Source organism: Neopsephotus bourkii, unplaced genomic scaffold (genome assembly GCF_033783945.1).
Source record: "Neopsephotus bourkii isolate Nb327-2 ecotype Australia unplaced genomic scaffold, CSIRO-AGI_Nbou_v1 NB_1637, whole genome shotgun sequence".
NCBI classification, from domain to species: Eukaryota; Metazoa; Chordata; class Aves; order Psittaciformes; family Psittacidae; genus Neopsephotus; species Neopsephotus bourkii.
The window spans coordinates 11,054,309-11,057,420 of record NW_026902112.1 but is presented as its reverse complement, the minus strand read 5'-3'; the positions used below and the strand labels follow the sequence as shown (position 1 = coordinate 11,057,420).

Sequence of the window (3,112 nt, the reverse complement as noted above, 5' to 3'; positions counted from 1 at the left end):
TGAAGTTCCAGATTACTGGAATTTCAGCCAGAGTTGGCACTTATGTGCATTTAAAAACCATGATCACTTTGGGTGCAAGGGGCATTGGGAGTTTCAGTGCAGCTTTTGAAATCAAAAAACAAAACAGTGACTAATGGATTTTGAAACAACTCCACAGCACTCACACAAGGATGGGACAGTTGACTATATGCATACTTATATATTAACCAACACAAGGGATGCTGGAGGACACTGAAGATTGTTTATCTATAGCACTATGTCACTACAATGGATGCTGGCATGGTTTTTGGCCTTTAGCAACTACCACCACCCCTCCAAGCTCATTCTTTGCACTTGGTGCTTCTTCTAGGAGACCATGTAGCAGCGGGACTTGAAGAGTCAGGAGTTTCCTCTGTTCTCCTGATCTGTGTCTATTTGGTCAAGCTGTAGGAGTTCAAGCACCACCACAAGTCACCTTCCTGGTCAGATCCCTGAGTACAGCAGACAATGCATTTAGTTTGGAAACAACACTGTCCGACTTAAATAACCAATAGATAATGAAAGGAGCACTGACCATGGCAATTGTAACACTATAGGAATTACTGGAATAAATAAATAATGCTTTACTGGGAGCATTTTTGTAGTGAAACCAACTGCAAAGAGATGCAAAATAATCTTGCTGGTAATGGCCAACATTTATCACATTCACAGATTCATTGAGCCATTCTGCACACCTGAGGCTGCTAACAATGTGGGGGACGGGGGGAGTTACACTAAAGGCCAACATATGGCAGTAAATCTGGAGTAGCTGAAAACTGTGATAAATTCACAGTAATAATGCAAGATGCTTCTGGAAAAGTTTTGGGGCCGTGCCTTCCCATTTGCCCTGCAAAGAGTTATCAAGGTACAGGATTAAAAGCATCTTTAAATTAAAATTAAAAAAGCATCTTTAAATTAAATTAAATTAAAAGCATGGTAATGATTTAAGTGCAAAAAAGTGTGAAATTCAGTTTTAAGAGCAGATTTCTTGAAGCTAACTCTAAATATTAGGCATCTGCTGCAAGGCAGGATTTTACAACAGTCACAGAGGCAAACAGTCACCTCTAGACATCATTTCTGAGAAGCAGGGTGACCCGCCTATGAGAAGCCTTATTCATTTGTTGGGATTTAAGCAGTTGCATGGTTAAGAATAAGAACAGTCCAGTAACTAAGGTATAACACAAAACCACTACTGCTACCACCAATAATAATGCTAAGGGAAGTAACAAGGGGAGAGAATATAATACCAAAAGGGGAAAAGGAAAAGAAAATAGTAAACACAAGTGATGCACAATACAATTGCTCACCACCCACTGACAGATACCCAACTCGACCCAAGCAGCAATCTGGGCCTTCTGGGTGACTTCCCCAAGTTTCTATACTGGGCATGATGTTCTGTGGCATGGAATACCTCTTTGGCTAGTTTGGGTCAGGTGTCCTGTCTGTTTCCTTCTGGCTTCCCCTCCTCACTGGCAGAGCATGAGACTGAGAAGTCCTTGATCAGGGTAAGCACTACTTAGCAACAACTAAAACCATCGGTATGTTATCAGCGCTGTTCTCAGACTAAAGCCCAAGCAAAGCACTGCACCAGCTACTAAGAAGGAGAAAAATAACTGTTAGAACTGAACCCAGGACATCCTTCCACTGATCACTTAGTGAAACTCATCTACGTGAGCATCACGAAGCTTGAAGAGGACGGAGTATTTTAATTACAAGATCACAGAAGATAAAGTCAATGTTTTAATTCTTATTTTATTGGGTTTTTTTGTTTTTTTTTTTTTTTATACTGGAACTCTGTTTGCCTTCTCCCTGCAACCCTCAAAGGCACCCGAGGAAATAATGAAGACCTAATCTCTTTTGCTTGGTAAAATATGGAGCAATAAGTGGCTGTTAAGATTGATTTAGGGGCTGAAGTAAAGCACAAGCCTGGGGTAGATTTCACCTTGTTATTTCTCAGGATGATGCAAAGAAATTGAAGTGGGACCTTTTGCAGGCAAATCATATGTGAAATTGGGAAAAATAAGCCTTGGGAACAGCTCTTTTCCTTGGGTTGACTGAATCATTCTGTGGTGTTTCTGCTTCATGTTGTCCCGAACAGCTGGACCAGAATCAGTTACTTTGAATGGATGATCACAGTTAAAAGGAATATATAAATGAAAACCTGTGTACATACTAGTCATATACATTGAAATATACATTCTTCTGAGACAGATAAGAGTCTGAAAATACACTTCTATCTGCCCCAAAGCACCATCAAAGAGATGTGGGGCTGGGATTGATGCCAGAATTCGATCAAGAGGTTTGTGTGCCAGACTGAAATGCAAGTGGGATCATGAGTAATCCACGTAGGGTGGAGAGGACACAAAGGTTGACAGGGCAGAAGTGCTCCCTTTTTCCTTTCCTTTTCTTTACTTTCCCTTTCCCTTTCCCTTTCCCTTCCCACCTTCTAATTCCATTTTGGAAGAAAGTATGTTACTTCATCAGCATATTCTGCCCACATGGCTGAGTATGTGCTTACCTGCCTTCTCCTCCCACTCATAGGTTGGATCTTCTTGTCCAGATACCTGCCTGAAGGCAAAAGTGTAAATGCCAAAGATCAGAGAGGCCAGCAAGCAGGACCATCACTTCAGGTTTTCCTGATAGACAAACCATGAGTTTGCTGCAAAAATAAGTCTGAGAAATAGTCATACGAAAAATTCAATGTTGAAACCCCCCCTTTTTTCCCTTAATAAATCATTACAGCTCAGGTTTTCCTTAGGTGTGCTGGTTGACAGGAAGTTTGACATGGCCCAGCAGTGTGTGCTTGCAGCCCAGAAACCAACCGTGTTCTGAGCTGCATCTGAAACAGCCTCACCAGATTGTACAGGAAGGCGATTCTCTCCCTTCCGTGCATTCTTGTGAGACCCCCACTAGTGTACTGTGTCCAGATCTGAGGCCCCCATCACAAGAGGGACGTGGAGCTGTTGGAGCGACTTCAGAGGAGGCCACAGAGATGCTGTGAGGGCTGAAGCAGCTCTGCTCTGGAGCCAGGCTGAGAGAGCTGGGCTGGGTCAGCCTGGAGAAGAGAAGGCTCCTGAAGGGGAGACCTTAGAGC

The 3,112-nt window shown here is 42.7% G+C and overlaps 1 long non-coding RNA gene across 1 annotated transcript; it reads right to left on the bottom strand.

Annotated features, from left to right (window-relative positions):
• Positions 1 to 227: 227 nt before the first annotated feature.
• On the bottom strand, positions 228 to 2,655 carry LOC133223440 (uncharacterized). Its single transcript, XR_009728573.1, has 2 exons — positions 2,537 to 2,655; positions 228 to 470 (listed from the first exon to the last, which is right to left on the bottom strand). It is a non-coding gene; the product is annotated as an uncharacterized LOC133223440 (long non-coding RNA).
• Positions 2,656 to 3,112: the final 457 nt, after the last annotated feature.